At 44.6% G+C, this 27,503-nt stretch overlaps 1 protein-coding gene across 2 annotated transcripts in view; it reads left to right on the top strand.

Annotated features, from left to right (window-relative positions):
* LOC124617622 (calcium release-activated calcium channel protein 1-like) overlaps positions 1-27,503 on the top strand; it is a 538,600-nt gene that overhangs the window by 278,002 nt on the left and 233,095 nt on the right. The gene's annotated exons all lie outside the window — the stretch shown is intronic.

The raw sequence follows: 27,503 nt of genomic DNA, 5'->3' as shown, positions 1-27,503 counted from the left end.
GTTCTAGAGGACTGATGACATCAGATGTTAAGTCCCGTAGTGCTCTGAGCCATTTGAACCATTTTTTTTTTTTTGGTAAATTTGTGGTAAGATCTCATGGGACCAAACTGCTTAGGTCATCGGTCCCCTCATGCACAGTGCGGCTGGTCCCGGCAGAGGTTCGAGTCCTCCCTCGCGCATGGGTGTGTGTGTTAGTCCTTAGGATAATTTAGGTTAAGTAGTGTGTAAGCTTAGGGACTGATGACCTTAGCAGTTAAGTCCCATAAGATTTCACACACATTTGAATATTTTCATCGGTCCCTAAGCTTATACGCTACTTAATCTAACATAAACTAACTTACGCTATGGACAACATACACACCCACGCCCGAGGGAGCACTCGAAGCTCCAATGGGGGAGCCTCAGACCGCGCGGCTACCCCGCGTGGCAGAAAAAAATCATCGAACAAATGTCAGCCGAAGAGACCGAGACAGAAGCCAACAAGTAGTTTGTTAACAAGTGGCCACGAAAGCCTTAACAGTTTTGTGTTGCTAAGTTATTCGCATATTCCGTGATTGCTTAGAAATGCTACAGATATATAGCTATGCAGTGTAAAATTCCAAACATTTTACAAAAATAATGCATATCCTCTTCCTCTAGACAAAGATCCTTCTTTCATTTTCTTCATCATAGTATCTTATGACAGCAAACCTTTATTCGCATTCTTTTTTCCACCCTTTTTTCTATTCTATTGTTTAGCTTAATGTAATGTCGTATCCACTTCTATCTTCTTCGGTAGACCATCTGGTGACACCAAACCTGTATAGGTATGCTCTTTTCGACTATTTTTTCTATTGTTCGCCTAATGTAAGTTCGTATCTCACTGCTGCCGTGTATCTAAAAAAATGACACAATTAATAAATAATAGTATCCATTATATTACCTGTTGACGGATGCCGGTAATCAACGTCTGAAGTAACCTCTAACCATTTATAGGAATGCAACAAATGTTCTCTTTACACCTTCTTTATCTAAGTATGGGCCACTCCAGTGTTTTTCTGCTGTTTACCTTTCTGTGTGGTCGTATCTCACTGCCTTGTACATAAAAAAGAAATATATTTTAATATGAATATCCAGTGTGATTTTTGTGGTGAGATCATGAGTAGCATACATCCCGTGAGCAATGTGTGTGAACGGTCGCTTCCTACCGTTTACATGAGTTATTTATGTTTATATTAAAAATACACATTCCTGCATTTACATTGTGTTTAAATTTATCAAGTGGAAGAGCTGTCTACGAAAGTACTCGAATGTTTTTAAAGTTCATGTTATTGTGTCCTTCAAAAAAAAAATGGCTCTGAGCACTATGGGACTTAACATCTATGGTCATCAGTCCCCTAGAACTTAGAACTACTTAAACCTAATTAACCTAAGGACAGCACACAACACCCAGCCATCACGAGGCAGAGAAAATCCCTGACCCCGCCGGGAATCGAACCCGGGAACCCGGGCGTGGGAAGCGAGAACGCTACCGCACGACCACGAGATGCGGGCTATTGTGTCCTTCCTTCTCTCTTTGTGTAGAACAATTTTCAAAATTAGTGGCGTTTTTGTAAGTGTAGGCTCCTGTGACAGTTGTCTCTGTCAACAAAATTCATTTTTTATTGACATTGAAATCGAGATTTGATCCACCAATATTTGCACCTCGCCTGTTTTCAGCTTCCTATATCGTTACCACGCAACACCTGACTTGACTAGCATTCATGAAGACACTAGTGCACGAGAAGTTAAGCCTTGAAAACTAAAGATATGGCAACGGCTCAGAATGAATATTGCATAGTTTGCCACAGTTTTGATACATCGTGATCAGTGGAGCTATTCTGTTCGTCGTGTGATTTTTTATGAATGCTATAGTCGTTTCCAAATTCTCGCCGGATTTCAACAACAAAGTTTGTGGGAGAGTTATGTGGTTTGGATCATACCTTAGTTTGACAGTAAACCCTCTGGTGAGCTATTCTCGCTCAGACGGGAACTTGTGCGGCTGAACCACTCGACGTAAAATCATTGGAGAATCCAAATCAATCTTCTAGATGGTGGGCTGTTTGCCCTGCCTAGTGGATGGAGATACGTAACTATTTACAATTAAAATTTAAATTAATTGAAGCACATATCACATATACGTAAGAGACTATTTTTCCATCTAATGGTACAACATTTTTTCCACACCCTTGGCTAGCACGTGACAGAAATCCTCCGTTGGCATTCCCGAGCAGAGAGTGTGTAACGCCAAAACTGTTGATGAAAGAATTTTTTAATAAGCCCTTGTATATTTATGTCTTTCTCCAATATTCTTCAGTGATTAGGATTAATCCGAGCAGATATCTCACTGCTGCGACTAATAAAGAAGGAAAAAGAAAGGCAAGTCAATAACAACATTACTTTTTTTCGCTGTGTTCAGGATACCAGCAGCAAGCACCCTTCAAGCAGTTTGAACAGTCATGTCTCATCCGCGTTCATATTTGTGATTAACAAATCACCATAACATATATTACGTTAGCAGATGCACAACGTGTTCTTCCTCTATACGTCAAGGCCGAAGCACGTAAAGAACGATGGCTTACCCATCTACTGCCAGCTAGCAGTACACCCTGACAGTTTCAAACCTCAATAGATCTTTCACAGAGAACTGTATTGTTTCATCGTAACAAGTTTCGGTGATTGATATACAATAACATCACTGGGACACGAAAAGTAATCGTAGTACATTCACAATGTCTATTCAAAAGTTTTCTCTAGGTTAGATCCGCAGGACAGGAATGATGGCGGAAAGGTCCAAACAGCGACAAAGTTTAAAGAAAAGGAGATATTTTTACCACAGTATGTAAGTGAGATATAAGCAGTAATAATCTTCGGTGTGCTAGTACCGACAGTAACTGGCAAAAACTGCAATTATTATAAAATAATTTTCGCAATAGAAACAAAGAAACTTCTACGTTAGTGAAAGGTACGGACCCAGGACAATTACTAAACCCTGAGATAACGAAGTAGTAAGTTTTATGACGTTGACAAGAGACTGGCGGAGAAATATATAGTGAAATTCAATAAACTTTAATATGCCTCATAGTTAATTTTATTTCCAAAAATAAATTGTGTTTGACTTCCTAGTGTAAGCAATGCCTATATTTTTTTTCAAATTTTTAAAGGGCAATCTGCATTGCGTGTATCTGCTTACAACATGGAAGCCACTGAACTAATATTGATGTGCTGTGCCATGTAGCATTCAGATGTAAGCTGGTCTAAACTAATGCCTTTGTGTCGTTTCTGTACAGCGGACAGAGAGCAAGACACACTGAGCTTTGTTTTGTATACAGTACTGCTGGAGTTTGTCAACTCCGATATGGTCGTATGATCAATGCATTGGCCAAATTTCTCCCACAGGCGTATTAAGTGACCTAGAGACGGGCAGCCAGTGACGAGAGTCGGAAGTGATACCTCCCGCATGAGCGCAGTTCGTTTGACCGTGTGAATTCTCATGGCCAAAGCAAGAGGTGTGAGTCGACATTCGGAATACATTACAGACGATAATTCAACACGCTATCGGCTCCAAATGATGCGTCGCTGTAGTACAGTACATACAAATGAGAAGGAAATCGTTTCGTTCAGCATTTCTCCAGTAGAAGCCGAGAGCTGTCGTCAGCAATGCGCCATCGTTTGCGAAATTCCCTTCCTCGTAATTGCCAGCTGGTTCTAGGATTTTTCTGAGATGTTAAAACTTTCGTTTCTCACAAATTTTAGTAATTGGCGAAACATAACTTCTTTTTTGTGAATCAGGACGTGACTGTCGATGTGGAAAAGATGTGATTCAGATTTTTTGTGTCATTGTGTCTGATGACGATCACTGGTTTTATTTCTAAAATTACTGCTTTCAGCTGTAATCTACAGGCATCTACAGATGAGTGGTGCAGCAAGATACCGCATGCTCCTTTGTGTTCAGATTTTTCTTATGCTGCAACGCTAATCTGAAGATGACTGTAGTTCACAACTGCAATGGATCGCTATGAAAATAAAACCAGTGTCAGTCGTCTAGTAAAAGAAAAAAGAAGAACGTCAAACCCTGCCGTAGTTCACATTCAGTGTAAATCAGGTGTCCTATGGCACTTCTATGTACTATGTATCAAAATTTACTTCTGTCTATTTACAGATGAAGCTTGCCAGCTAAATGCCAATGTGGGAACATTATTACCCTACGCTTATCTCCGTTGTCCCAACAGAAACGATATGTTGGAGGTTGAAGAATATTCCTGTTTGTTGGAAAATAAAAATGGTTCAAATGGCTCTGAGCACTATAGGACTTAACTTCTGAGGTCATCAGTCCCCTAGAACTTAGAACTACTTAAACCGAACTAACCTAAGGACATCACACACATCCATGCCTGAGGCAGGATTCGAACCTGCGACCGTAGCGGTTGTGCGGTTCTAGACTGTAGCGTCTAGAATCGTTCGGCCACTGCGGCCGGCTATTGGAAAATAAAGTGTGTACAACTGTAGCGGATGTTATCGGTCATGAATAATATTCCTACAAGCCTCCACGAAAACATTCAAGGCCGAGTTCCCAGAAACAATCGGTTTCTCTTAGTGATACAGCTTTCTCTGAAATTATCTTATAAATCAAAGTTCATTCTGACTGTCCTGCTGTGCACACTGACGGAGAAAAATTGCATCACGAAAAAAAAATTAATGTAAAGTGTTGAAATTCCGGGAACCTATTTGTCTAGGTAAGTGATTAAGATTGCAAGGTCACAGGTTAATGTAAGAGCGAGATAAGCCATTGGCAATGTGAAATAGTGGTACATTAATAACCGATTTAACTGCCAGAATGTTGAATGCAATCATGCAAACGTGCATGCATTTCGTGGTACAGGTGCCGGATGTCAGCTTGTGGAATCGAGTTCCACGCCTGGTGCACTTGGTCGGCCAATACAGGGGCGGTTAATGCTGGTTGGTTGGTTGATGTGGGAGGAGGAGACCAAACAGCGAGGTCATCGGTCCCATCGGATTGGGGAAGGATGGGGAAGTAAATCGGCCGTGCCCTTTCAAAGGAACCATCCCGGCATTTACCTGAAGTGATTTAGAGAAGTCACGGAAAAGCTAAATCAACTCGCTCGGTGCGGTTAATGCTGGTTATGGTTGACACTGGAGTTGTCGGTCTGGTGATGTCAAGTAAGTGCTCGATTGGAGACAGATCTGGTGAATGAGCAGACCAGGGCAACAATTTGGCACTGTGTAGAGCTTGTTGGGCTTCAGCAGCGGTGTATGGGCGAACGTTGTCCTGTTGCAAAACACCCCCTGGATTCAACAAAACCTGACGTTTTAATTTCACAGAACGGGCATATGATTAGTGAGACTGAACAGTTCAAATTTCTAGGTGTTCAGATAGACAGTAAGCTGTCGTGGAAAGCCCACGTTCAGGGTCTTGTTCAAAGACTTAATACTGCCATTTTTACTATTCGGATGGTATCGGAAGTGAGTGATCGTTCGACACGAAAATTAGTCTACTTTGCTGATTTTCATTCGCTTATGTCGTATGGTATTATATTTTGTGGTAACTCTTCCCATTCTAAAAGGATATTTTGGGCTCAGAAACTGGCGGTTTTTGTCCAAAAAGGTATGCAGTATATTGCTGCATCCATTTTCAATATGCTACCACTCGAATTCAAAAATCTTAGCAGTAATCCACCCGCTTTCAAATCGAAACTGAAGAGTTTCTGCATGGGTCACTCCTTCTATTCTGTCGAGGAGTTCCTTGAAAAATTAAGCTGATTCTTATTGTATTGTTAATTGCGTTTGCTTAAACTTATGAACTGACTTTTTTCGGGTTCACAAACATTTTATTTTTATCTGTTATTACGTTTATGTTGTAATTTCATGTAGTAACACGTTCCATGATCTTGGAGACTTGGTCCTCAATTTATACGGAACGTGACGTGTAAATAAATAAATAAATAACTGACGTCTGACATTAAATGAATACGCTGGGGACGCGGGGCTTCCCAAGAAGATATTTAATGAAATACATTTGGGTTTTTACGTCTAGTTTGAAAGTATATCTCGCCCATGCTGATGATACTGGTTTTGAGCAATTTCAGTTAGTTTTGTTCTACTGTGGCAGCTTAATATTATTTGTAGGAGACCGAATGCAGAAACGATTAAAGTAGTTATTTGTTACCTATGTCTGAAACGCTCTAATGAGATAAATTAAAATATTCCTTTATTTTGCGCCATTCATAGGTTATAAAATATCTTTGTGACTGAAATTTGCAGTTTGGGAGGGAGGGGGGGGGGGGGGAGGAGGAGGTGGATGGCTATTCTTCTAGCGCATGTCAGGGTTCTGCATCTACCAACAAATCAGGCAACACAGTGAACAAGTGGCGCAGAAGAAAGATCTACGATTGGCTGTCGGCGGCCCCCACTGCTCGACTCGCTGAAACCTTTATTTTAATCGAAATATAAGGATACTGTTGTTTCACGTCTCCACACCACCCAAGACATAGAAGGTTTCCATAAATGTTTACCCTGATAACAAAACAAAGTAACTCCTTGTCGGATACAGTAATTAAATTTGGAACCTTACATAAGCATTTAATACATGTAATACACTTCAACATTTAAATCACTTCAACATGTGCACACCTGTTAACACGCGAAATATCAAGCTGGTGTTCAGTCTCTTGCCAGACATTCTGCTACATGTGTGGTGCGATTGTGCCAGTGGCATCTCTGATGCGTTGTTACAGTGTGGCAAATATCATTAACTGCTGTTTTGTACACCACAGTATCTTTCACATACTCCCAAAGAAAGAAACGTAAGGGATAATGCCAGGTGATCTCGGGGACCATGGAATTGGGCCTTCTCTCCCAGTTCAACTGTTAGGAAAGGTTTAATTGAGAAAATCGAGGACGTCTAGAGGGGGAACACAATCTTGCTGAAAGATTATAGTGTCTTGTATGTGGTCGGGGAAGGGTGTATTTCACCAACATGGCTAGGTAACATATCCACTTACTTTGCTTTCAAGGAAGAAAAATGGGCCAGTCACTCGATCACACATTAACCCTCACCACACATTAACTTTTGGACTGTCCTCAATGTCTTCTCGTACGACATGAGGCTTTTTGGATCTTCAAATTCGGACATTACGGCGATTAACTGAGCCACGAACATGAAAAGTAGCCCCGTCGAAATAACGCACACGCTTCAAGAAATCATTGTCCTCATCCAAACGGTTCAGCATGTCCGTTATAAATTGTTCACGTCTTGGACGATCACCTGGTTGTAACGTCTGAGCCGGCCGGGGTGGCCGAGCGGTTCTAGGCTCTACAGTCTGGAACCGCGCGACCGATACGGTTCTGATCCTGCCTCGGGCATGGATGTGTGTGATGTCCTTAGGTTAGTTAGGTTCAAGTAGTTCTAGACCTCCGCTCTTAAGTCACATATTGCTCAGAGCCGTTTGAACCATTTTTGTAACGTCTGAACAATTTGGACCTTGTACGCCTACAATTTAAGAAGTTAGCGAACCACTTTATACACTGTCCTCTTTGGCACATAAAGCTCCCGCGAAGCTTGTCTGACCGATTTCTGTGGCTATCTCGTGAATATGGTTTGAACCGCCTGCACAGCCTCCTCCGGAACTGCTTGTCCGTTTCTGAACCGCCCTCGTTGCCAAAAAAGTTTCCATCCATGTTGTGACTAACTAACCTGGCAGCAGGTGCATTTTTTTTGCATAATGGATAAAAACTTCCTCTGCACGGAAATCGCTGATTTGGTTTCTGATAACCACACAACAGTGAGCTTTCTCCTGTGGTAGCCATTTTTACGATGTAGCTCACACACCGCCCTTTGTGGCGAAAGTGTTGAATGAGACATAGCTGTGCAGAAACTTAATGTGTTCCTTAGTAGAACTGTAACAAAACACAAACATTACTCTGATAAATATAATTAATACTTAATCTCGAAATTATCTACAAAATTTCAGGTCTCGAAGTGCCCGGACTTCGGCGCACCTTCTGGGACGCGATAGTCCCTTGTCAGCCAGCAGGTTTCTGTGTACGTCCCGTCCGCCGGTTATTCCAGGCTTCCGGCAATTCGTTACACTTCGCGGATTACGTTCTTTTGTGGCCGCGTCATGGTAGCCGCACTGCTAGCTTCTTGCTGTTCCCTTGAGCGTCTGTGTGCCAGTGTTGTGAGAATGTGTTGGCGTCTCCCTATGGCAGGAATATTTGCGCACAGCAACAGAGGTCACGGGTAACGGGACGCCGTGTGCGGGCGGTCACTGTAATTGCGCTTTCACCAGCCGCGATGCCCAGGTGGGAAATTCCATCGTTCCTCCGAAGGCAGCCAAGAGTTCGCGACCATTCCATCTGAAACGTGCTTGGCGCCACCGTCAAGCATCTGAGTAAATCTCGCCCGTCCTCCTGTCCTTTCACGTATCGAACCAGATGGCGAAGTGTTAAGACAAGGCGTCAGTAAGTTCTTCGTTTGTGCGGCCGTATTGCCCATAGCTGCTTTATAATTCTTGATGGTATTTTCGTTCTGTCGTTGCAACTACAAAAAGTGCGTATTTTTTCACCAGACGCGTTTCGCTTTATTAATTAGAAGTTCCGGACTGAACTGCCGTGGTCCATATATAAAACTTCTTCTCCTTCTTGACGTTTCTTTGCGTACTGCGGGCAACATCTTCTGGGTGAGTCGGCAATTCAGCCCGAAAGCTTTAATTAATGAAGATGCCGGCCGTGAAAGCTTACATGTTACGCGTTTCGCTTTATTGATATAAAGCATCATCAGTGGTCTGTAATTTATTTACATTTTGACTTGCTTTAAGACTGAAAAACAGTTTGTTAACAACATGCGTCTGGTGAAAGAAAAACACTTTTTTTTTTTTGTAGCTGCAACGACAGAACGAAAATACCCTCAAGAAAAGTTAAGACCAGGGACTTGCATTCAGAACGGTGGTGTTTCAGTCCCCATCTGACCACCAGAATTAGGTTTTCCGTAGTTTCCCTGAAGATCTCATAGCAAATGCCGCGTTGCTTTCTTTGAAATGGCATGGCCGATTTTATTCATCATCCGAGCCTGTCCTCCGTCGCCAATGACCTGATCGTCGACTCTTCCTTTCCTTCTTTTTCCTCTTACATAGCAGAAATGCTATACAACGTTGCAGATTGCAGCACTGAACATTTTTTGCAAAGTGCAGGCACACGTGCAGGCTATCACGTTTGGTGTAGAGGCTAACTGTTGAGACTTTACACACTGTAATGGGTGCGGGCGAACTACATAGCTCCATATCCATTGATTATGCTATCAACAGTCATCTTCTGTATGCAGTCATAACCGTCGCATATCCAGGGATAGTCAACTGAAGTACTCCAAATAACATCAATACATATAAAAAAATGTGTGTATGTGTTCCACATCTTCTCCTAAACCAATGGACCAATTTCAACCAAACTTGGTACACATATCCCTTAGTGTCAGGTCTCAGGCAACAATCGCTGTCAGAGTAATAACCACCTACCTCTCATAGTTCAAGAAATACGTCATCAAAAGTAAGATGCATCAAAAAACTGCTGCATCATGCATGACGTTTAAATTTATTACTTCTATGTCACTAATTCTACTTGCAATAGATTTCGCAGACAGTATCCACATTCGCCGCTAAATGTACCTACAAAATTATATCATGGTACTACACATAATTGAGGAGATATGACATCATAAACACTGAGATTTGTGAAATACTTCCGCATTTTGTATGACGTCTGAATTTATGCTTCTTTGCGACTAACTCTATTGGCAATACTTTTGCAGACAGTATCCACGTATGCCGTTGAATCCAACTACAAAATTATGTTATGATATCAGAGATAGATCAGGAGACATGACGTCATAAACACTATGACGCGTGAAAAACGGTCAGGTCATGTGTGACGTTCAAATTTGTTACTTCTATTCCCAACATTTAGCAGACGGTATTCACATATGCCGCTAAATCTACCAACACAAATGCATCATTGTATGACACACAGTTCAAGAAGTATGACGTTATAAATACTGCGACACATGAAAAAACGCAGTATCATGCGTAGAACATTAATACTTATATCATTTACTACTGAGAGTGCCGGCCGCTGTGGCCGAGGGGTTCTAGGCGCTCCAGTCTGGAACTGCGCGACCTCTCCGGTCGCAGGTTGGAATCATGCCTCGGGCATGGATGTGTGTGATGTCCTTAGGTTAGTTAGGTTTAAGTAGTTCTAAGTCCTAGGGGACTGATGACCTCAGATGTTAAGTCCCATAGTGCTCAGAGCCATTGTAACGAGTCTGTTACACATGAACAGAGTACAGATTGATAGCGAGTCTTGTGAGGAATGTTGGCTGAAAATCTTGACTCAAAGAGTCCAGCATTACCAGTGACTCGTCCGCAAGCTTTTTTCTTTTTTTTAATTAAAGAATGGGGGATTGATATCTGGATAGCTTTACTACGTTTTCTGTGCTGATATTCCTGTACGCATGACGAGACATTATTAAGCATTTCACTGAATGTTAGCAAACACCCTCACACACTATCGGACACGATTTTTCAACGTCGTAGCTGTGCTGATTGTATGTCGTTGGATTTTTCCGTCCGATTCAGACAAAAAGCATGGCGTAGGAGACGGCATTTTACACAACGAAGGATCTGGTTGCTAGGATTGTGGCACTCTCTCAAGAGAGAAGTGACCCAGAAGCTGCAGCGTGTACGTTGTACAGATTATGTTACTGTTAATTTTGCCATTATCACAGCATTTTCAGCAGCTACAATAAGAAAACAGTATCTTGCACAAAATAATGTGCACACTAGTACAAGTTACATAACTGTGTCAGTTAATTACCTAAATATGTTTTGCAAGTTTGGTTCATGTCTTTCGTACTTAAATACTGAGGTTTAGTGCGTGGTTACATTTTCACTATGTTGTTGCAGGCCTCACTTATCATCGAAGAAACTCGCACAGGATTACAAGATCAACACAAAATACCTGTATTCCATAGTGTAAGGAAAAATGTAACCACTTTGGGATTTCTTTTACACTCTTTTATTCTTGCTTAGTAATGTGTATCGCACGTGCGTCGTACATGACCACCATGGTCCCTATACTCCACTGCGCGACGTCCGTAGGAGGAATGGAGGAAGCTCTGTTCCTATCTTTGGAAACGAGAATAAAGTCTAATTTATCGGTATCTCATAAACTGGTCATGAGATTAAGAAAGTATTCACAAAATAATTTAGAAAGATAAGAGTTCCATTCTACTCAAAATTTCGATGATATCCGTAAAGCAGAATGGTTCAAATGGCTCTGAGCATTATGGGACTTAACATCTGAGGTCATCAGTCCCCTATAATTTAGAACTACTTAAACCTAACTAACCTAAGGACATCACACACATCCATGCCCGAGGCAGGATTCGAACCTGAGATCGTAGCGGTCGCGGGGTGCCAGACTGCAGCGCCTACAACCGTTCGGCCACCCCGGGCGGCAGCAGAATGGTTTACTGAAATTCATATTGATTTGAAAATCACCTGTCAAATCATAAACTCATTATAACACGCATAATATTTTTAAAAAGCTCACAGTTTTGTGATTTTTCACTCTTAAGCATAAGACCGATGACCTCGCTGTCTGGTCTCCTTCCCCAAACAACCCAACCCAACCCTCTTAAGCATAATAAGCTAGTGTACAAATGAGTTTCAGAAACGTCAAATAACCTGTTTGTAAATTCCATAAATTCTGACATCGTCGACGTAATCTCCGACCGTGGAAGCCTCTGATGACGTTAACGATCTGGTGCAAAGTTAACGGAGGAACCCTGAACCAGAAACTGCAGACACAGCAGTCGCGTGAGAACGGCTCGTGGCTCGTCTGAATGTAGCGCACGCTCGCTACCTCTGACCCGGCCTATAACATTTATTGAGCGTTTAAGCGGAGCGTCACTCATCTCCGTCAAACTCTTCGCGCTCTAAGAAAAAGCCTTAGTCACGAGAGAGACGGTGTCCTCTCGGAGCAGAGGCGAAAGAGCTGAAAATTGCACCGCAGCTGCTAGATGGTGTGGGGTTCTGGTCTGTTGCTCCGTTGTTTTCTTTCCGTGACCCTGATAACATTTGCGCTGACTGCGTCGGAGGCAGCAGCTGTCAATTTGTGGGTGTGTGTGTGTGTAGGGGGGGGGGGGGGTCCTATCAGCTTAAGCGCCGTCAGCTTTCATAAACACGAAAGACAGCTGTTGGTACTTCTGGCTGCCCTCGTGGATTGAAACTGACTGGTACCAGACGTTCTTCCTGAGATCTTTCCTTTTCTGCAGACCATTGACCCTGTCCTCAGACGAAACTACGGCAGTACGAGAGTATTATATAATGGGTGGATGAAGTGAGACACTTCTGGATGTCGTTCGCCTATCATCTCTAGCCGAGAGGTAACAGCTTGCAGGTAGCTACATGATCAGAGTAACTGTCGTGCTACTTCGAGTTTGTCTCTCTGTCGATGATTTTTTTTCTGTAATTCATCTGAACAGTTATGCCGACATAAACTAATGACCTCAGTGTTTGTTTCCATCTAGTGAAACGCTACTGCAAAACCGTTGTGTTTACTGAGCGGGGTGCCATAGTTCAAAAGCCCATCCAGCTATGCAGATTTATCTTTCTATGTTGTTTCTCAAAATCGCATGGGACGACTCTTGAATAGCGCCATTGAAAGGACGTGGCCGTTTTCTTTCTCTATTCTTGTCCAATCTGAGTTTGTGGTTTGTATCTAATGACCTCTTGCGTTCCATAAATCAGCTAAGGCGAATGTTGAAATGGTTCCTTTTAAAAGGGCGAGGCCTATTTCCTTTCCCATCCTTGTCTAATGAGCGCTTACGCTACGTAGTCGATGGGACGTTAAAATCTTATCTTCTTTTCCTTACTTTAATGACTTCGTCGTCGACGGTGCCCTAAGGTTCACTGCTTACCATTTTTCTAACGGCACAGAGAGAGAGAGAGAGGGAGAGAAATTGAGAAACAGAGACAGGTTTAGTATTCCGTTCAAGCCCTTCCAAGTGTTATCTTAACGGCGCGGGCAGCACTTAGAGAGTCCTGCTCTCTTCTCGTCACAATTACCACTTGCGCACCGACCATTGACGTAAAGCGCACTCGCTAACGGAAACTACAATCAGGACATTCTGCACAATCCGAGCGGATGATTTAACCACCCAGATCGCTCGGCATGAATCCCATCGAACATTTCTAGGGCGTAACAGAAAGGTCAGTTCGTTTACAACATCCTGCACCGTGAACACTTCCACAATTATGGGCAGCTATGCTACAAATATAACACCATTCTTATCCGTCATCTATTAGAGATCATTGGAACGGAGGAAAGTTTCACGGGACTGGAAGAAGGTCCAGGTCATAGCAATCTATAAAAAGGGTAGAAAATCGGATGCACATAATTACCGGCCAATTTCACTGACATCAATTTGTTGTAGAATCATGGAACATATTTTGTGTTCAGACATAATGACGTTTCTAGACTCTGAGAAGCTCATGTGCAGAAACCAGCACGGTTTTAGGAAACAGCGGTCATGCGAGACACAGCGGGCCCTCTTTGTGTATGATATACAACAGGCTCTAGATACCGGCTCCCAGGTCGATGCCATATTTCTCGACTTTCGAAAGGCATTCGACTCAGTTCCGCACTGTCGCTTGCTACAAAAAGTGCGCTATCCAATGACATATGCGGTTGGATAGAAAGTTTTCTAATAGACAGAGAGCAGTATGTCGTCCTGAACGGGGTGACTTCAACAGAAACAAGCGTAACTTCAGGTGTGCCCCAGGACAGCGTAATAGGTCCTCTGCTTTTTACGATTTACATAAACGATCTGATTGATGGTATTGACTGCGGCCTTAGACTGTTTGCCAATGATGCTGTACTCTACAGGAAAGTAGTATCACACGAAAGTTGTGAACAAATCAATGAGGATTTGTAGAAAATAAATGCGTGGTGTAATGACTGGCAGTTATCTCTCAATATTAGAATATTAGTAAGTGTAATCTACTGGATATAAAAAGGAGAAAATCCCCATTAATGTATGAGTACAAAATAAATGATCAGTCTTTGGAAGCGGTAACATCAGTCAAGTATCTGGGTGTGACTATTCGAAATGATCTCAAATGGAATGATCAGATTACACAAGTAACGGGTAAGGCGAACTCTAGAGTGCGGTTTATTGGTAGAATCCTGAAGAGATGCAGTCCTTCAACAAAGGAAATAGCTTACAATACGTTAGTTCGTCTGTATGGGACCCTTACCAGTTGGGTCTGATTCAAGAGATTGAGAAGGTCCAAAGAAGAGCGGCAAGATTCGTGACTGGTACATTTAGCCTTCGCGAGAGCGTTACAAATCTCATAGAAAGTTTGAAGTGGGACACACTCGCAGGTAGACGACGCGCTAAACGGAAGGGGCTGCTCACTAAATTCCGAAATCCGATCTTCACCGAGGATGTAGAGCATATATTATTACCACCAACTTCCAAATCGCGTAATGATCACCATTCAAAGATAAGGGAAACAAGAGCTCGTACTGAGGTGATCAGACAGTCGTTTTTCCCTCGCGCGATCCGCGAGTGGAACAGAGGGGGGGAAATATGACTTTGGCGCGCATTGTGCCCTCCGCCACACACCGGTTGGTGGCTAGCGGAGTATATATGTAGATGTAGAGGCAGCAGAGCTCAGTATTTGCGCAGAGACTTCCAGCGACTTGTTGAGTCCATGCCACGTCGTGTTGCTGCACTACGCCGGGCAAAAGGAGGGAGCTTCGACACGAAATTAGGAGGTATTCCATGACCTTCTTCATGTCAATGGATTGCTTCATGTGTTGCGACTCGCTCGTATCCCGTCACCGGCGTCTGTTATTGAGTACCACGACCAGTCAGTGAGATGATTTTTTCCTATGCATCGAGCGTCTAATGGTGCTGCCCTTGGACATACATTCATCGATTGTCGTGTGCAGTAGGTTTTGTAACCAGTAATAAGAAAATAGCTCTGCATAGTATGGATCCTCAGCGCTTTTTATTTTCCAGCATTGAACTATCGAATAGTTTCCTGCACTGCCACACAACTACTCGTTATTACAATCAGAGACAGGTCATGGAGACCACTGTCACCGAAATGTCGTTGCCCACGGGAAGTGACTCAGGCTGCGGTGACTTTTTCCAGTTTGAGGAACTCCACAGACCCTGGCACGGTGCCACGTGGTAAGTCCATTGTCTGTCGTTCTCGGAGATGGATGTCAAATCTGGTCGCGATCAAATGCTCTGACATATCGCGTCTTACCTGACCTGTACTCGAACGTCAAGGTCGCGGCCTCTACAAGGTCTGACGACATGCGAACTATGTCCTTGGCGTCAAGGAGCCTTCGTTTAACATGGTGTAGTGTTGATCCGTGACTTGAACACGATCGCTTGACCCAGATTGGTTGTCCGAAAATAAATATTCATTACAACTACTTCTGGTGGTTCCATGATGCAACTTCGAAGCGCTGTTTATAGAAAACACGCAGAAATGCTTTGAGCTGTGTGGGAAACCGATGCAAGCGTTTGTACTCGTCCACGGTGACTGTGTTCCTCGAATACGAAGAAACTTGTACATCTACATCATACTCTCTGAGACAGCTAATGGTACTTCTGGTGCCATTAATTGATTCCCACCCCCTCTTTCCCCTACACCCCATTCCACTCGCAAATGGCGCGCGGGAGGAATGGCCCGACACTCGATAAGGTCGTAGTTTTTTTACTAACTGGCAGTGCGGGGCGGTGTCAAATGCCTTCCTGAATTCAAGGAACACGGCATTAACCCGAGAGTCGTTATCTACAGCGCTATGGATCTCAAGGAGGAACAGAGCGAGCTGAGTTTCGTAAGATCTCTGTTTGCGGATCTCATGTTGATTTCTATTTCATTTGTCGTAAAAGTCTAGCCTGTTCCATAATTCTACAAGAGACTGACATCAACGATATAAGTCTATAATTGTGTGCCTCTGTCCTGCAGCCTTTCTTGAAAGCGGGAGTGACCTCCGCCTTTTTTCCAGTAGCTAGATGCCCTTCGTTGCTCCAGTGATCTACGATTAACTGCCGCTAGAAGGAGAGCAGGTTCTTTCCCATAATCTTTGTAGACTCTCATAGCTATCTCATCTGGTCCTGATGCCTTTCCTCTGCTAAGTGATTGTAGTTGATTTTCTACTCCGCGAAAGGTTATCTTAGTATCTACCATTTCGACGGTCTTATGATGATTCAAAGGAGAGACTGTGTTACGATCTCCGGCGGTTTAACAGTTTTGGAAGTTCGAATACAGTATTCCGGCATTCTTCCTGTTATTTTCCGTTTTCTTGGCAGTGTGGCCTCTAGAGTGAATGAATAGATGATTTCGAACCGATTGCTGATTTTTCGTAAGACAAAATCTCTTAGGGTTTTTACTCAGCTCTCGCGGTTCTAGGCGCGCAGTCCGGAACCGTGCGACTGCTACGGTCGCAGGTTCGAATCCTGCCTCGGGCATGGATGTGTGTGATGTCCTTAGGTTAGTTAGGTTTAAGTAGTTCTAAGTTCTAGGGGACTGATGACCACAGCAGTTGAGTCCCATAGTGCTCAGAGCCATTTTTTACTCAGCTTTTGCTTTGAAAGCCGTTGAACGTATCCTCATTGCTCTCCTTACACTCAAGTTCGCTTCACAGTGTAATATCGATGACTGTCGCTGGCTATTGTGCCTCATGCCACGACAAACCATTTCTTAGCAATGCGACCAGGAGACGCGTCCGCGTTTGCGTTTGTGTGTGTATGTGTGTGTGTGTGTGTGTGTGTGTGTGTGTGTGTGTGCGTTATTTCATCCCTAATACACGAATTTTGGAAGACAATTCTACAAGGTTGTCGGTTCACACAACATTTTAATCGAGTTTAGCCATCCAAGAACCAGATATTCCTATCGGCGTCCTTAAACCGCTCATGATAACTTGCAATGAAAAGGAATAGTGAATTGACTGCAGTTTGTAACGTACTACAACACAAGCATTTCACCAAAGTAAATTAAAACAGTTATGCCGTACCACAAAAAATCAGTGGGCGACAGATGTTACACCAGCGGCATATTTGGTTCCTTAAGTCGTCTTAGGCTAATAGACGCTACCTAATCTTTCAGATCTGGCCGGCCGCTGTGGCCGAGCGCTTCTAGGCGCTTCAGTCCGGAACCACGCTACCGCTATGGTCGCAGGTTCGAATCCTGCCCCGGACATGGATGTGTGTGATGTCCTTAGGTTAGTTAGGTTTAAGTAGTTCTAAGGTCTAGGGGACTGATGACCTCAGATGTTAAGTCCCATAGCGCTCAGAGCCATTTGAACCATTTTTCAGAACTGCGAAGCTAATGAAACAGGAAAGAGAATGCGCCGCGCGCAAGTTGGGCCTTCAGCCGCGCTACTGCCGGGAGCACTGACCTCGGCCTACATGTTATAAACAGTCGTGTAATTTGTGTGCAGCCGGTGGGTCTCCCATGCGCCTCGAGGACGCTCACAGCGTTGCTCGTACTAGGAACGCTTGTGTGAAGGAGTTGCAGCCTACCTCGGAAGTACTGTGCATAGAGTAGACACATCTCTGGACTGAGCATTGTGTTCTGTGCATGTTGTCAACATTAAGCTGGAATTGTCACGTGATCTCGGAAAGACGCTGTCTGTTTAAAGCCAGTTCACACTGGTCGTCACATCACGTCACATCACGTACAGAACATTCCACAATGCATTTCAAGTGGTGGCATTCACACAGCTCGTCAATGGTCCGTCACGTCAGGTCATGTCATGTCACGACACGTCACGTGTAGGTTTCTTGGGAAGAAAGTTTTGACGGCGTCGTCGTCTGCTAACATCGTTAGTTAACCATTTTCGCCGCGCTCACTTATAGTAGTGGATTTTACGGTTTTGTGTCTTCGTAATCTTCATTATTATGCTTTGTTTTCGTGGAAAATTACAAATGTTTCATGACTACTTGGATATTTTTTTCCATTGAGTGAGGTCAGATATCTGAAAGCGAAAAAGTATTTAGGTTCTACAATAATAGAACGGAGCTGACCCTACAACGTATGTAAATGAGAACATGAGCTGAGAAAGCAGTTTCCATAAAATAAAGTTTTAAGTGAAATGGTGAGCTTTAATGAAGGCGAAAAATATAGCTCTTTATGGCATTATTAGTTACGTAAGAAAAAAAATGATATAGAAACAGGCTCCAATTATTTCGTTATAGCTATTGTTTGACATGTCTATATGTGTAGCTATATTTCCCCTACCAAATAAATGTCGATCTTTCGAACTGCTGTTTAATTTTGCATCATTTTAGCAAACAAAATTAATCGAGAACATATTGTATTGTATTGTATGTTAACCGGGGACCTAGAAACGACGGAGAGGCTCCGTCCCCGCCGCAGCCGCAGTGGTCCACAACCCCACAACGACTACCGCAGTCCACTTCACCCCTCCGCTGCCCCACACCGAACCATTCTTGCAGGGTTATTGTGCTGTTCGGCCCCCGGTGGGCCCCCCAGGGAACGTCTCACACCTGACGAGGGTAACCCCTATGTTTGCGTGGTAGAGTAATGGTGGTGTACGCGTACATGGAGAACTTATTTGCGCAGCAATCGCCGACATAGTGTAACTGAGGCGGAATAAGTGGAACCAGCCCGCATTCGCCGAGGCAGATGGAAAACCGCCTAAAAACAATCCACAGACTGGCCGGTTCACCAGACCTCGACACAAATCCGCCGGGCGGATTCGTGCCGGGGACCAAGCGCTCCTTCCCGCCCGGAAAGCTGGGCGTTGTGCGTTATACCGCACTGCCAACCGGGCGGGCATCGAGAACGTAAGTTATAAAGTTTGCGTTGACTATCAATAACCTTCGTCGTTGTTAGGACCTCAGTTCCGGTACTATATTCCGACATGGGGTAAGCGAACTAACGTGACATGGCGTGACGGGCAGTGTGAATACACGCTGACGTGACGGTGCCGCGACGTGATGCCCGTTCATTTTGTTCGTCAAAACTAAGAGCGCAGTTTACTCCAGGTGTCAAATACAGATAGTCATAGTCTCTACAAAACGCCTATACCAAATCCACAGAACCTACATAGGGAATCTGTTTGTACTAGCGATATGACAACATTCAAAGTTTATAGGATGCTTTATGGACAAACCTATGCCGTTCCGAGATCACGTAGCCAAGGTGAAAACGTATTCTGACAACAGAAATCAATTCTGCGCATCTGAATGCTCACTCCAGTGATATTTCTACTCAGTGGTACAGCAGAGAGACATCATATGTGGAACTATAATGAAGAGCACGTAGCAAGTCTTTGGTTTTATGTTATTTTCAGCGCATTCTATGTCAGTTAAAGAAGGCACACTATAATCAGTAAGTCGTTTTCCCTCTTTTGGTTACTGAAACATAGGAATTTCCCATGCTAACCATGATGCTAATTACACTGAGGTGCAGAAGTCATGGAATAGCGATATCCACGTATACCGATGGCAGTGGTATCGCGTATACGATGCACAAAAGAGCATTGCATTGGCGAAGCTGTAGTTTGTACTCGGGTGAGTCATATGAAACTATCACCACCATGATGGAAATGGAAATGAGCATTTGGCGTCATTACGGGGCAGGTCCGGCCGCCCTGGTGCAGGTCTCATTACATTCGACGCCACATTGTGTGACCTGCGCGCCGGATGGGTATGAAAGGATGATGAAGACAACACAACACCCAGCCCCCGAGCGGAGAAAATCCCCGACCCAGCCGGGAATCGAAGCCGGGCCCCTTAGGACGGCAGTCCGTCACGTTGACCATTCAGCTATTATTCGGGAATTAACGCGAAACTACAGGTGAAGTTAGACGTCTGGGACATTCCATTTCGGTAATCGTTAGCGAATTCAATACCCCGAGATGTACAGCTTCAAGACTGTGCCAAAACTCCAGGTATCAGGTATTCCCTCTCCCCACTGACAACGCAGTGGCGGACGGTCTTCATTTAATAACCGAGAGCAGCGGCGTTTGCGTCGAGCTGTCAGTGCTAACAGACAAACAACACAGTGCGAAATAACCGCAGGAAGCAATGTGGGACATGCGATGAAGGTAGCTGGTAGGGCAGTGCGGCGAAATTTGGCGTTAATGGGCTATGGAAGCAGACGACCGACACGAGAGTGACTTTTCTAACAGCACACCGCCTGCAGCGTAGCCATATCGTTTGGATCCTAGACGACTGCAAAACCGTGGCAACGTCAGATGAGTCCCGATTTCTGTAGTCAAGCGCTGATGATAGGGTTCAAAGTAGTGCAGACCCCACGAAGCCATCTACATCTACATCCATACTACGCAAACCACCTGACGGTGGGTGGCGGAGGGTACTTTGAGTACCTCTATCGGTTCTCCCTTCTATTCCAGTCTCGTATTGTTCGTGGAAAGATAGAGTGTCGGTATGCCTCTGCGTGGACTCTAATCTCTCTGATTTTATCCTCATGGTCGCTTTGCGAGATATAAGTAGGAGGGAGCAATATACTGCTTGACTCCTCGGTGAAGGTATGTTCTCGAAACTTCAACAAAAGCCCGTACCGAGCTACTGAGCGTCTGTCCTGCAGAGTCTTCCACTGGAGTTTACCTATCATCTCCGTAACGCTTTCGCGATTACTAAATGATCCTGTAACGAAGAGCGCTGCTCTCCGTTGGATCTTCTCTATCTCTTCTATCAACCCTATCTGGTACGGATCCCACACTGGTGAGCAATATTCAAGCAGTGGGCGAAAAAGTGTACTGTAACCTACTTCCTTTGTTTTCGGACTGGATTTCCTTAGGATTCTTCTAATGAATCTCAGTCTGGCATCTGCTTTACCGACGATCAACTTTATATGATCATTCCATTTTAAATCACTCCTAATGCCTACTCACAGATATTTTATGGATTTAACTGCCTCCAGTTGCTGACCTGCTATATTGTAGCTTGGTTGTCAACAAGACGCTGTGCAAGCTGATGGTGGCTGCATAATAGTGTGAACTGTGTTTGCTTGGAATGGACTAATTCTTCTAGTCCAGCTGAACTGATCATTGACTGGAAATGGCTATGTTCGGCTACTTGGAGACCATTTGCAGCCATTCATGTTCCCAAACAAAGATGAAACTTTTATGGATGACAATGCGCCATGTCACTAGGCCGCAATTGTTCGCGACTGGTATGAAGAACATTCTGGACAATTAGAGCGAATGATATGGCCAGCCAGATTGCCCAAGATGAATCCCATAGGACATTTCTGGGACATAATCGAGAGGTTATCTTCGTGCACAAAATTCTGCACCGACAGCGCTTCCGTATTTGTGGAGGGCTATAGGGGCAGCATGGATCAATATCTCTGCAGAGGTCTTCCAACTACACTCATACTCATAAATTAAGGGTAATTGCAGAATCTGGTGCCATACATCTGACCTGTTCCAGTTCCTCTGTCAAAGACATTGCAGGGGTGTACGTACACCAATCATAATACCACCCCACACCATCAAACCATAACCTCCATACACGTCCCTTTCAAGGACATTAAGGGGTTGGGATCTGGTTCCTGGTTCACGCCAGATGAAAACCCGACGAGAATCACTGTTCAGACTATACCTGGACTCGCCTGTGAACATAACCTGGGACCTCTGTTCCAATGACCATGTACTGTGTTCTTGACACCTGGCTTTACGGGCTCTCCTGTGATCAGGGGTCAGTAGAATGCACCTTGCAGATCTCCGGGCGAATAAACCGTGTCTGTTCAGTCGTCTGTAGATTGTGTGTCTGGAGACAACCGTTCCAGTGGCTGCGGTAAGGTCCCAAGCAAGGCTACCTGCAGTACTCCGTGGCTGTCTGTGGGCACTGATGGTGAGATGTCACTCTTCTTGTGGTGTTTTACACCGTGGACGTCCCGTACTGTAGCGCCTGGACTCGTTTCCTGTCTGCTGGAATGGTTGCCATAATCTTGAGATCACACTTTCTGGCACACGGAGGGCCTGTGCTACGACATGCTGTGCGTGACCAGCCTCCAATCGCCCTAGTATTCTACCCCTCATAACGTCATCAACATGTATTCTTTGAGCCATTTTCAACACACAGTCACCATTACCAAGTCTGAAAACGTCTGCACACTTACTCGCTGCACCGTACTCTGACGTGCACCAACACACCTCTGCGTATGTGGACTGCTGCCAGCGCCACCGTGCGGCGACCCCAGGTGAAATGCACCGCATGGTCATACCCCGAGGTGATTTAAACCCGCAAACCGCCCACCAGAGAGTTGTTTCACCATTTATCGGCATTATCCTTGATTTATGAGCATGAGTGTAGTTGTTGAGTCCATGCCATGGTGAGTTGCTGCACCACGCTGGACAAAAGGAGGTCCGACACGATATTGGGGGACATCCCGTGACTCAGTGTATGAAGCGTGAGGCTACCGGTAAACTGACAAAGACGCTGCCGCCGAGGAGACACGCACGTGCTCACTCAGCAGCGACTCTTTCAACACTCGGCGGCCGCCAAGGTGACGCCAGTCCGACGCCTGCCAACTGGGCTGTGGACTGGCGCGCCGCCTCGGGGCCAAGGTGGCAGAGCGCCCTTGTAGCCCCTGAGGATGCAGCCCGTCCGGGACTGCCGATACGCGTTTCTGCTTGTCCGTCCGCATCGCTGCCAACTGCGGTTTTCATCCATTACGCGGAAGTTATGAGACTGGCGCAGCTCGTCGCCTTTGCTGACGGCATCCAGGAGTTCTTTAAGAACAAATAGTCATTATGAGGAGGAATTATTCAGCAGAAATCCTTGATGGCTTGATCTACATCTAAATTTATACTCCACAAGCCACCCAACGGTGTGTGACGGAGGGCACTTTACGTGCCAGTGTCATTACCTCCCTTTCCAGTTCCACTCGCGTATGGTTCGCGGGAAGAACGACTGCCGGAAAGCCTCCGTGCGCGCTCGAATCTCTCTAATTTTACATTCGTGATCTCCTCGGGAGGTATAAATAGGGGGAACCAATATATTCGACACCGCATCCAGAAACACACCCTCTCGAAACCTGGACAGCAAGCTACACCGCGATGCAGAGCGCCTCTCTTGCAGAGTCTGCCACTTGAGTTTGCTAAACATCTCCGTAACGCTATCACGCTTACTAAATAACCCTGTGACGAAACGCGCCGCTCTTCTTTGGATCTTCTCTATCTCCTCTGTCAACCCGACCTGGTACGGATCCCACACTGATGAGCAATACTCAAGTATAGGCCGAACGAGTGTTTTGTAACCCACCTCCTTTGTTGATGGACTACATTTTCTAAGGACTCTCCCAATGAATCTCAACCTGGCACCCGCCTTACCAACAATTAATTTTATATAATCATTCCACTTCAAATCGTTTGGTACGCATACTCCCAGATATTTTACAGAAGTAACTGCTACCAGTGTTTGTTCCGCTATCATATAATCAAACAATAAAGGATCCTTCTTTCTATGTATTCGCAATACATTACATTTGTCTATGTTAAGGGTCAGTTGCCACTCCCTGCACCAAGTGCCTATCCGCTGCAGATCTTCCTGCATTTCGCTGCAATTTTCTAATGCTGCAACTTCTCTGTATACTACAGCATCATACGCGAAATGATATGTCTCGTGTTAATATCTCCACCTCTGCGAACATGCTGCTCTCTGAATCTATAGTAATCTGCGCCACCCGCGTCTGTAGCAGAGGTCATGGACGCAAGCAAGTATGCTGGCGTTCTAACAGGTGGTATAAATTCGAATCTCAGTAGTGTTAGAAATTTTTACCGCCAGAATTTGATCGAAAAGGGGCAAAACTTTCCATTATGCTAAGTTGTAGCACAACGTATTGCATACAAATAATCGGAGAAACCGATTAATGTTTCGCAGTGAAACAGTCACAACCGTTAAATGTCTCAGCATGCGTCACTGAAAGTGGAAAGCCCACATAAAACTTGGTGTTTGCAAGAAGCAAACTAGACTGACATGGTAAAATTCTAAAAAAAAAAAAAAAAAAAAAAAAAAAAGTAATTACAGCACGTTCGGAAAATTCTTGAGTATTATTCGTCGGTCTGACACCGTCATCAACCTGGATTAACGGTTTCGTCTAGCAAAAGAGAGAGCGCATGGAGATGCTCAGCAAGCTCCAGTAGCAAACTTAAAAAAAAAAAAAAACCTTATGGGACTTAACTGCTAAGGTCACCAGTCCCTAAGCTTACACACTACTTAACCTAAATCATCCTAAGGACAAACACACACACCCATGCCCGAGGGAGGACTCGAACCTCCGCCGGGACCAGCCGCACAGTCCACGACTGCAGCGCCGAGACCGCTCTGCTAACCCCGCGCGGCGGCAGACTGCTACAAGAGAGGCGCTGTACATCGCGAATTTACTGTTGAAATTCCGAAGTTCCACGTTCCAAGTACGGTCAAGGGAAATATTAAATTCTTTTACAAACGGCCAGTAACTTCAGGTGAATATCAGCTTACACAGATCCCTTAGGACAAGCTGTTTTTCATGCACACCATTCGTGATCGAGATAGTGGAAGAGAATGTACATCATGCGTCGTGTTCATCACACGACTGAAACTAACTCTTGTCGCCTGATAGTCAATCTTTCCACACAGCTTTACTTAGTTCGTAACCTGTGTTACGCGTTGTAGTTATTACCTTCTTCTACAATAGTGACTGTCTATCACTTCTTCCTTTGTCTTGGTGCCTAAGTACGTAATCACCCTAAACCTTTTCCCTCTAAATTTTTCACAAACTTCTTTTCTCTTTTCTTGTCTTTAAAGTATGAACTGATCATAAATCATCTGTTGCTTAATTTTAACACCTCGCGTGACAACTTATTTCAAAAACTCAAGTTTTAATGACAATATTGTTCTGGCAAGACCGTGCAATTACCGACACCAGCATTTATTTACCTTATATTATTGGCCAGTTTTCGTTGCTGAGCAATTGTCAAGTGATACAGAAAATAAGTATGCACCTTATGACATTCAAATCGTGAATGGTGCTAATCACAAATAAAAGCACGACATGCGACATAAGAAGGGCAGACATAGTTACACAGTACAGGCTTTCTTGTGGATGTAGGAAATTGGAGAAACAACTGACAGTTCAAAACTTTATTGGCAATTTGAGAGCCTGGTAAGGGGATTCTGTTCATTGGAGCGATAGTTGTAAAAGAAAATAAATAACTGACGCAAGAATCGGTGTTAGGTCATAGCTCTAAATGGATGGAATCACTAATTATGACGAAAATAAACTCTGGTCGGCCGTAGTGGCCGAGCGGTTCTAGGCGCTTTAGTCTGGAACCGCGCGACCGCTACGATCGCAGGTTCGAATCCTGCCTCGGCTGTGGATGTGTGTGATGTCCTTAGGTTAGTTAGGTTTAAGTAGTTCTAAGTTCTAGGGGACTGATGATCTCAGATGTTTAGTCCCATAGTGCTCAGAGCCATTTTTTGAATAAACTCTGTCGTAAATCTTTGACGAGAAGCGTTAATCCAACTACGAGCGCTTCAGTTTCTCACCAAACTGCCATGGAATAATCTCCGCCATGTACTCGTACAACCTGCATTCCTCAATGAAAAAGCTGTAGAGCGCGAGACTTAGTAAGATAATAGGAAAACTTCGTCGGTATCTTGACGTGTGTTTATAACAAAAATAAATGGTTCAAATGGCTCTAAGCACTATGGGACTTAACATCTGAGGTCATCAGTCCCCTAGACTTAGAACTACCTAAACCTAACTAACCTAAGGACACCACACACAGCCATGCCCGAGGCAGGATTCGAACCTGCGACCGTAGCAGCAACGCGGTTCCGGACTGAAGCGCCTAGAACCGCCCCACCACAGCCGCCGGCTGTTTGCAACACAGTGTTACCTTAGACATGCTGCTAGTGAATACGGTGTACCTCTGCCTGTCTCCTAACTGAGAAACAATGTTTGGAATTTTAGTACTCTTTAATGGAAATTAGAACCACTAAAGGACTTGGCGGTTCTCACATACGAAACGTGTTGTCGCGACGTGCGCTGCTCACATTAAAAGAAAATTCAGGATCTCCAAATACAATGACGGAAAAAAATAGCAGCACGAAGAAGGAGTTGTGCGACATAAATGAAAGTTGGTGGGTGTGTTTCTACATCTGAAAGATGATGTCTACTGAACTTTCGCGCCAGTCGGATAACAGTGGGCTAGTGGCACCGCTATGAGGATGCAAATCAAGTTTGCTCCAAATACACGTTGTAACGATCGTGAGCTACCTTTGAGATTGGACTTGGTGAGTTGATGTCAGTCAAGAATGGTTTTCAGGCGACGAAGACGCCATTATCATCTCACTGTGTTTGAACGAGTTCGTGTAATAGGGCTACGAAGAGCTGGATGTTCCTTCTGCAATACTGCAGAGAGATTTGGCAGGAATGTAGCTGTTGTACGTGATTACTGGCAGCGGTGGTCACGAGAAGGTATGGCCGCAAGAAGACCGGGCTTTGGAAGACCACGTGGGCTGCCGAGAAGGAAAATCATCGTGTTCAGCGTCTGGTTCTGTGGCACTGTACTGCATGTGCAGCAGCAGTTAGGGAACCAGTTGGCACCACAATGACACAACGAACTATTACGAATCGTTTATTTGAAGGACAAATCCGAGCCAGACGCCTTGTAGTGTGCATTCCACTGACCGTAAACCATCGCCACTGGCGACTTCAGTGGTGTCTAGCGAGAGCCCATTGGGGGGCAGAGTAGAGGTCCGCTGTGTTTTCTGATGAAAGGTGGTTCACCCTTGGTGCCAGTGACGGCCGTGTGGTTGTTAGGAGGAGGCCAGCTGAGGTCGTGCAACCAACCTGTCTCCGTGCTTGACATACTGGACCCAGACCGGGAGTTATGGTCTGCGGTGCGATTTCGTATGACAGCAGGAGCACTCTCACTGTTAACCCACGCACCTTGACTGCAAATTTGTACGTCCGTCTGGTGATTCGATCTGTTGTGCCGCCATTCATGAACAGCGTTCGAGGATGTGTTTTCCAGCAGGATAATGCCCGTCCGCATACTGCTGTTGTAACCCAACATGCACTACAGAGTATCGACATTTTACCTTCAACTGATCGATCACCAGATCTGCCTCCAATCGAGATCGAGCACATATGGGACATCATCGGGAAACAACTTCAGCGTCATCCACAACCAGCTTTAGTCGTCCCTGTACTGACCGACCAAGTGCAGCAGGCATGGAACTGCATCCCACAAACTGACATCCGGGACCTGTAGAACACAATGTATGCGTGTTTGCGTGCTTGTATTCAACACTCTGTCGGCTACACCCGATACCCGTTATTAATGTATCAGCATTTCGCATCTACAATGATGACTTATCTAGTGCATACGTTACCGTGTGA

The sequence above is a fragment of the Schistocerca americana genome, chromosome 1 (assembly GCF_021461395.2).
Source record: "Schistocerca americana isolate TAMUIC-IGC-003095 chromosome 1, iqSchAmer2.1, whole genome shotgun sequence".
NCBI classification, from domain to species: Eukaryota; Metazoa; Arthropoda; class Insecta; order Orthoptera; family Acrididae; genus Schistocerca; species Schistocerca americana.
The sequence above is the reverse complement of the archived record's forward strand: the minus strand, read 5'-3'. Positions and strand labels throughout refer to the sequence as shown.